Source organism: Triticum dicoccoides, chromosome 1A (genome assembly GCF_002162155.2).
Source record: "Triticum dicoccoides isolate Atlit2015 ecotype Zavitan chromosome 1A, WEW_v2.0, whole genome shotgun sequence".
NCBI classification, from domain to species: domain Eukaryota; kingdom Viridiplantae; phylum Streptophyta; class Magnoliopsida; order Poales; family Poaceae; genus Triticum; species Triticum dicoccoides.
In genome coordinates, this window is record NC_041380.1 from 589,927,233 (window position 1) to 589,936,785 (window position 9,553).

Consider the following 9,553-nt stretch of genomic DNA (forward strand, 5'->3'; position numbering starts at 1 on the left):
ACCCTCGGGCTCCGGAAACCCAAGGGAAAAAGAGGCTAGGTGGCAAATGGTAAAACCAAGGTTGGGCATTGCTGGAAAAGCTTTATTCAAGGCGAACTATCAAGGGGTTCCCATTATCACCCAACCGCGTAAGGAACGCAAAATCCGGGAACATAACACCGATATGACGGAAACTAGGGCGGCAAGAGTGGAACAAAACACTAGGCGAGAGGCCGAGCCTTCCACCCTTTACCAAGTATATAGATGCATTAACATAATATGGCAATATAATGTTATCCCAACAAGTAAATAATGTTTCAACAAGGAACGGCCTCCAATCTTCACCTGCAACTAGCAACGCTATAAGAGGGTCTGAGCAAAGCGGTAACATAGCCAATCAATGGTTTGCTAGGACATGGTGGGTTAGAGGTTTGACATGACAATTTGGGAGGCATGATAAGCAAGTGGTAGGCATCGTAGCATAGGCATAGCAAAAGAGCGAGCATCTAGCAAAGCAAAGATAGTAGTGATTTCGAGGGTATGATCATCTTGCCTGCAAAGTTGTCAGAGTTGACTGGATCCTTGAAAGCAAACTCAACGGGCTCCTCGTTAGCGAATTCGTCTCCCGGCTCTACCCAAACAAGACAAACAAGCAAACGGAACACAATCAACCACGTGCAAAGCTCAAACAATATGATGCAAAGATGGTATGCTATGCGGGATGCGATGCGGGATGCATATGCAAGATTTGGCAAGATATGAATGAACCTGGCCTCAACTTGGAAATACAAGTGTGCCACTGGAAAGATGAGATGAAATCGCTTGAAAACGATATAAAGAACGCCGGAATCGGAGTTACGGTTTGGAAATGGCAAGCGATTCAAATATGACCACGTTCTGCGGTTTACAGCAAGTAGTCATCTAAATGCAACAAGATAAACATGCTACAGCACCCAAACATGGCATGAAAATATATGGAAGGGATCCATTCAAGAAGCTTAACAAAAGTCTAGCACTGAGCTACGGCCAATTCATCCATTAACAGGTTCAAACAAGCATGGCAAAAATGCATTTTGTAAAGATATTTCAGACTTGGTGAAATTAACACTTGTCTGGAATTTCAAATCAGATAGCACTCTTTGGAGCATGCAAACAATATGCTAAAGGACCTGAACATGGCAAAGTAAAGCATGGCATGGAGCTACTCAAAGAGCTTAACAAAAGTCCCTTAGTGACCTTGAGCCAAAAGGGATCAGAAAATACAATTGCAAGCATGTGAACATGGCAAAAACATAATCAGATCACAGACTTAGTGCAAACTGGAGCATGCTGAAACAGATATCAAGTAGGCATGTTTACAAGCTCGATGCACTCACTACAGAGCAAGACATGACAATCTAAGCATACACCTATCAAGAATACACAAAATACAAGCTAGACATGGCAAGAACAATACCATAGCATGCACGAATCAACTACAACATCCTCGGCAAAATTGCTAACAAGTAGACAATCTGCCCAGATTCACGAAAAGACAAAAGTAGAGCTCGATTGACTCAAGCTAGGGCGCTCCAAAATTGCAAACAAAGATATGGATGGATAGAGCACTACAAGATTAACAAAACATCCTTACTGATCATCCTAAAAAGAGGCACGGATCACTAGGAAACAACATGAACATATGGCCATATGAGATGACCAGCTCAAGGACTTAGTGGAAATGCTAAGTCCCTGAAATCAGCATTAACAAATGCCTCACTTTGAAAGCTTGTGCTAGACACCACACACATCACAAAAATACATGGGTTGCACCTCTGGAAAGATGGCAAAACCCTTAACAAAACATATGTAGAGCTCAGGGGCATATCATGCACACAATAATCATGGCAAAAATGACAAATAACTAATTGGAGCAGCAGATCTGACAAATATCTCAAATAGCACTCTTCTAACAGCATTTCGGGCATCAAGATGAACTCAAATGAAAATGATGCAATGAGATGAAATGATGTACTCTCCGAGGCGAACATTCTGATATGCTATATGCCCAAAACGGAGCTACGGATACAAAGTTACAACATGATGAACAGGGCAATATGAACTAGGGTTTCGGGAGAAAGTCAACCCAAACGTCCAGATCCAGATCCGGTGCACGGGAACCGAGGTCGCCGGAACAGTACGCCGGAGGTCGCCGGAGATGGCCGGAGGAGTCGGGGCGGCCGGCTTAGGATGCGGACGTGGAGGAGGAAGCCGGAGGCGGCGAGGTGGCGGCGTCCGCGGCGGAAGCGGAACGGCGGGGCGGCCGGAACGAGGAGGCGGCGCCTGGCGGCGATGGCGCCCACGGCGGCGCAGCGAGGCGGAGGTGGCCGGCAGCGGCCGGGTCAGGGAAGAGGCGCGCGGGTGGGCGGCGCGTGGGAGCCGGGCCGGGAAGGCCTCCCGCGGGCTCGCCGGGCCGGTGGCGCGGGGCGGCGGCGCCTGCCACGTGGCGCGACGGGAGAGGGCGAGGGGACAGCGGCGGACGTGTCCGGCCGGGGACGGACGTGTCCGGCCGGCGCGAGGTGTTTTTTTAGGGTTTCGAAGAGGGGATCCGTGATTTGGAATGGGGGAGGTATATATAGGCCTAGAGGGAGCTAGGAGCGTCCAAATGAGGTGCGGTTTTCGGCCACGCGATCGTGATCGAACGCTCTAGATGATGGAGAGGGTTTTGGTGGGTTTTGGGCCAAAATAGAGGGGTGTTGGGCTGCAACACACACGAGGCCTTTTCGGTCCCTCGGTTAACCGTTGGAGCATCAAACGAAGTCCAAATGGTACGAAACTTGACAGGCGGTCTACCGGTAGTAAACCAAGGCCGCTTGGCAAGTCTCGGTCCAATCCGGAAATGTTTAATCCCCACACACGAAAGAAAGGTAGAAATGACCACCGGAGGAGAACAAAGCGCCAGAATGCAAAACGGACAACGGGGAAAATGCTCGAATGCATGAGACGAACACGTATGCAAATGCAATGCACATGATGACATGATATGAGATGCATGACAATGATAACAACACATGGAGACAAAAACCCGAACCCAAGAAAATAAAATAACTTAAGGCCGGGAACGGCAAGAGTTGGAGTACATATTGGGTAAATCACATCCGGGGTGTTACAACACTCCACCACTACGAAAGGATCTCGTCCCGAGATCTAGGACTGAAAGAACGCCGAGTACTCAGAACGGAGGCGATCCTCGCGTTCCCAGGTAGCTTCACGGTCGGAATGGTGTGACCACTTGACTTTGAGGAATTTGATTGACTTGTTGCGAGTCTTGCGTTCAGTCTCTTCAAGAATAGCAACTGGGTGCTCACGATAAGAGAGATCTTCTTGGAGCTCAATGTCCTCGAAGTTGACGGTGCGGTCAGGAGTCTTGAAGCACTTTCGGAGCTAAGAGACATGGAACACGTCATGAACATTTGCAAAGTTTGAAGGAAGCTCGAGTTGATAGGCGAGATCGCCTCTCTTGTTGACAATCTTGAAAGGTCCCACATATCTGGGGGCAAGCTTCCCTTTGATACCGAAGCGACAAGTACCTTTCATTGGAGAGACGTGGAGGTAAACATGATCTCCGATCTCGAAAGCCAGATCACGATGCTTACTATCATAGTAGCTCTTCTGACGGGATTGGGCTGCTTTGAGGTTATCTCGAATGACTTTGCACATTTCCTCTGCCTCTGTGATTAAGTCATTTCCGAGAAGCTGACGTTCATCGGTTTCGGACCAGTTGAGAGGCGTACGGCACTTCCTGCCATATAGAATTTCAAATGGGGCCTTGCCCGAACTTGCTTGAAAACTATTGTTGTAGGAGAATTCAGCATATGGAAGACAATCCTCCCACTTCATGCCGAAGGAGATCACACAAGCCCTGAGCATATCTTCAAGAATCTGATTGACACACTCGACTTGACCGCTAGTTTGAGGATGGAAAGCTGTGCTGAAGCGGATGTTGGTGCCCATGGCCTTCTGAAAAGAATCCCAAAACTTGGAGGTAAAGATGCTGCCACGGTCTGAAGAGATCACTTGTGGGATACCGTGCAGAGAGACAATTCGAGAGGTATAGAGTTCCGCCAATTGAGCTGCAGTGATTGACTCTTTGATAGGCAGAAAGTGAGCCACTTTAGTGAGTTTGTCGATGACAACGAATATAGCATCATTGCCACTCTTGGACTTTGGAAACCCAGTCACGAAGTCCATCTCAATGTGGTCAAACTTCCATTCTGGAATGGCAAGAGGTTGGAGGAGACCAGCTGGCCTTTGGTGTTCTGCCTTCACTCTTCTGCAGACATCACGTTCATTCACGAATTGAGAAATCTCACGCTTCATTTGAGTCCACCAATAAGCCTACTTGAGGTCCTGATACATCTTCGTGCTCCCAGGGTGGATGGAGAGGAGAGAATTGTGAGCCTCGTTCATGATCACTTTACGAAGGTCACCTTTGGGCACAACAATACGATCCTCGAAGAAGAGAGTATCCTTGTCATCAAGGCGGTAGCACATGTACTTGGGTTGACTCTTGGCAATCCCAATCTTCACCTTTTTCACCATAGCATCAAGAAGCTGGGCTTGGCGAATCTGGTCTTCCAAGGTAGGAGAGACTTGAAGGTTGGCGAGGAAACCTTGAAGAACAACTTGCAGATTAAGTTTGCGGAAAGCTTCACAAAGCTCGTGTTGATAAGGCTTGAGAATCAGACTGTTGCAATAAGCCTTCCTGCTCAATGCATCAGCAATCACGTTGGCCTTGCCTGGAGTATACTCGATACTCGGATTATACTCTTGAATCATTTCGACCCATCGAGTCTGCCTGAGGTTGAGATTAGGCTGAGTGAAGATGTACTTGAGACTCTTGTGGTCAGTGAAGATGTCCACTTTTCTTCCCAATAAGAGATGTCTCCAAGTCAAAAGAGCATGCACAACTGCCGCCAACTCGAGGTCATGAGTGGGGTAGTTCTTCTCATTGGGCTTCAACCGGCGAGAGGTATAAGCAACAACTTTCTTCTCTTGCATCAACACTGCGCCAAGACCTTGGAGAGAGGCATCACAAAAGACCTCGTACGGTTTGGATTCATCAGGCGGAGTCAGAACTGGAGCAGTGATCAATTTCTCTTTCAAAGTGTTGAAAGCAATGTCACACTCCGGAGACCAAACGCACTTGACGTGCTTCTGGAGAAGATTTGAGAGAGGCTTCACGATCTTAGAAAAGTTTTCAACGAATCTTCGGCAATAGCTTGCGAGACCGAGGAAGCTACGGAGTTGCTTCACGTTATGAGGAGGTTTCCAATTCACAATTGCAGACACCTTCTCAGGATTCACCGCAATGCCCTTGGCAGAGATGATATGACCAAGATAAAGAACCTCATCGAGCCAAAATTCGCACTTGGAGAACTTGGCGTAGAACTGGTGTTCCCGCATCTTATCGAGTACCAAACGCAAGTGCTTGGCATGATCTTCCTTTTTCTTCGAGAAAACCAGAATGTCGTCAAGATAGACCAAAACGAAGTCATTGGTGTAGGTGTTGAAGATGAAGTTCATCATGCGAGAGAAAGTTGGAGGAGCGTTGACGAGGCCAAAAGACATGACAGTGTATTCATATGACCCATAGCTTGTCCTGAAAGCCGTCTTGGGAATATCTTGCTCACGAATCCGAATCTGATGATAACCCATACAGAGATCAAGCTTGGAGAATACTTGGGCACCTTTGAGTTGTTCGAACAGCTCGTTGATGTTGGGAAGTGGGTATTTGTTCTTGATGGTCTTCTTGTTCAATGGCCGGTAATCAACACAAAGTCGGTCCGTTCCATCCTTCTTCTTCACAAAAAGAACACCACAACCCCACGGAGAAGAACTAGGCCGGATGAGACCCATTATTTCTTGAATATCGAGTTGCTTCTTCAGCTCCTTCAACTCTTCAGGTCCGAGCTTGTAAGGACGCTTGCACACTGGTTCCTTGCCAGGCTCAAGATCGATGACGAATTCAACTGGCCGGTGCGGAGGCATTCCTGGAAGCTCTTCTGGAAAGACGTCTTGATATTCGCAAACGACTGGAATTTGCGAGATAGCATCCAGTTCACCCTTCTCATTGAGAGAAAACAGACGGATGGTATCATCACGAGCGGCAAAGACAATTACATCCTCAGACGAATGAGTCAATTGAATCTGCCTCGCTGCACAATCAAGATGCGCCTTGTGCTTAGAAAGCCAATCCATCCCGAGAATAAGATCAATATCCGAGTCACCAAGAACCGTTGGAGAAGCCAGAAACTTGTAGTCACCCAAGGTGATAGTAACATCCAGAACGATGGAGTTAGCATGCATGCGTCTACCGGGAGAGACAACTGCTAACGAACTAGGCAAAACTTGTGAAGTCAATTCATGCCTAGATGTAAACGGTCTCGAGATGAAACAATGCGATGCACCTGTGTCAAAAAGAACTTCTGCAGGAATATCATTAACAGGAAGGTTACCCATGATGACATCTGACGAGTCCTCTGCCTGAGCTGCATTCATCAAGTTGACCTTGGCGTGCTTGGGGTTATGCTTGACCACATCTGTACTTGCCGATCTCACAGGAGGAGGAGGAGGAAGACACCTTTGATTGAGACACTTGTTGGCATAGTGACCCTTCTGTTGGCACTTGTTGCACGTGACCTCTGAAAGCGGACGATGATACGGAGCACTCGATCTTGGAGCTTGAGACGAAGTCTTGTTCTGAAAGCCAGGGTTGGGTGGGTGGGAAGATCCACTGCCACCTTTGCTCTTCTGCTGATACGACTGACGGAACGGAGGAGGAGGAAGCCAATACTTCTGCTTCTTGACCACTTGAGTAGAGGAAGAAGGAGTAGTGTCTCTGACTCGCTTCTTGGAAGCATCACACCTCAGTTGAGCAGCCTCTTGCTTCAATGCCATGTTGTAGAACTCATCGTACCTCAAGGGTTCAAAGAGAACAAGAGCTAGCTGGATTTCTTCTCTGAGACCACCCCTGAACTGGTATATCATGCTCTTCTCATCAGGGACGTCCTGCTTAGCAAAGCAGGCGAGCTTCTGAAACAACTTGTTGTAGTCATAGACAGACAAAGAGCCTTGCTTCAGGTTGCGGAATTCCTCACGCTTGCTTTCAACCACGCTCTGAGGGATATGGTGAGCTCTGAAATCTTGACGGAATTCATCCCAGGTAATCGCACGTCCACCTCTGGAATCCTTGTACTGTTGGATCCATTCTGCAGCTTGATCTTTGAGTTGGAAGGAAGCGAACTTGACGAAGTCCTCAGGCCTGATGTTGCTGCACTCGAAATGCTTGCACAGATCCACGAGCCAATTGTCAGCATCGGTTGCCTCAACACAATTGCTGAAAGTCTTTGGCCCGTTAGCAAGGAACTGGTTGAGTGTAGCAAAGTGATTGTGATTGTTGCCTTGGTTCCCTTGGTTGCCTTGATTGCGCTCTTGAAGAATTTGCATGATCAACTGTGTGTTTGCATTGGTTGCGGCCATCCCAGCTTGCCATGCCTCTGGAGGAGGTGGAGGTGGTGGCAGATCCTGATTCTGATTCTGATTGGTGCTCTTAGCGGGAGCCATCCTGAAGAGGTTGACCACCATTAGCACATTGACAGATAAAATGAAGCTGAATCCAACGGAATGAAAATTGCAACATAAAGTCTTCACATCCGAACAAAATGAACGAATGTATTCTTCTTGAAATGGTCACATATCCATAAATTGAAAAGCCACTTAGAATTTAGGTAGAGAAATAAATCAACAAGGTACGGATCAAGAACGAATACTCGGTAAGAAATCCCAATCTCAAACCAAATATCTGTGGAAGAAGAACTAGAGCTACAAGAATTCCCACCTATGAAACTCCCGAACCTTTCCGGTTATGCAATCAGGTGTTGGGGATACAGGGGAAGCATAATATCTCACCCAAATCTAGCAAATCCTACATCCAGCTGTATCCATCCTTCAACACATAACCGAGAAAAACTTCGGAAACCATCTACCTCAACCTTCGAAAAGCATCCGTTATACAAGTTATGGCGATACTCCCGAACTCCCGCCCCAGTACTGGGTGGCGTCGAGGTTATCTCACCAACGAACTGCATAAAAGAGATTTTCGATGTCGGCGTACTAAACTCAGGTATTCCAGAACTGCAACGATAAAATTATGACAACAACACCTCAGAGCTCAACTCCCCGAGACACTTCCACAAAACCCCTGACAGGAGGCACCAAGACAATGTTCTCGTCACAAAACCATCGGAACGATTCCAAGATACCCGCGTGATCCTAAATTTTTTTAGTGAAATTTGAGAAGAGAATAGTCAAAACTCTACGTCAGGATGCCTTACCAGAGCGATGAGGAGACTGGGAAGTAAAAAGAATTCCTAAACTCTCTGATATATAATTCCTAAATGACTCAAAACATTTTTCTAGACACAACACGGCCGCTAATAACGATCAAACAATGGGGCTCCTAAGGTCGGGGAAGGCTCTCATACCAACTTGTAACGCCCTCGATGCGGCTATAGCTCCCACGTGTCGAGGCACGACTTAGAGACATAACCGCATTGAAAGCAATGTCGCAAGTTAGGCAATCTTCACAACATCCCATGTAATTTAGATAATAAAAGGGGAGATACATAGTTGGCTTACACTCGCCACGTCAATCAAAGTACATAAATAACCTTACAACATTCAAACACTCATGGCCCGACTACGGCGCCAAAATAAAAGATAACCCAACATGCGACACGGTCTCGATCACCCCAACTGGGCACCACTACTGATCATCAGGGAAAGACACGTAGTATCGTTGAGAGTCCTCGCCGAACTCCCACTTGAGCTCGAGCGCGTTACCTGGAGCGGAATCATCAGGCCCTGCATCTGGTTTTGGAAGTAATCTGTGAGCCACAGGGACTCAGCAATCTCGCACCCTCGTGATCAATACTATTTAAGCTTAGTAGGTAAGGCAAGGTAATATAAGTGGAGCTGCGGCAAGCGACTAGCATCTATGGTGGCTATCCTGTTCGCAAAAGAGAGCGAGAAGAGAGGGCAAAGCGTGAACGAGAAACTAGAGAACAACCTGCGCAAGCATTACTCCAACACCGTGTTCACTTCCCGGACTCCGCCGAGAAGAGACCATCACGGCAACTCACACAGTTGATTCATTTTAAATAAATTAAGGTTCAAGTTATCTACAACCGGACATTAACAAATTCCCATCTGCCCATAACCGCGGGCACGACTTTCGAAAGTTCAAATCCCTGCAGGGGAGTCCCAACTTAGCCCATGACAAGCTCTCATGGTCAACGAAGGAATAGACCTCCTCCCGAGACGTTCCGATCAGACTCGGTATCTCGGTTCTTCAAGACACTTCGACAGGTTAAAACAAATCCAGCAACACCGCCCGAATATGCCGACAAATCCCGATAGGAGCTGCACATATCTCTTTCTCAGGGCACACTCAGATTGTCCTAGGTACGGGTAGGCCAGCCCAGAGTTGCCCCTGGTGGCCATCGGTAGCTGACAGGTGGACCAACACTCAGAG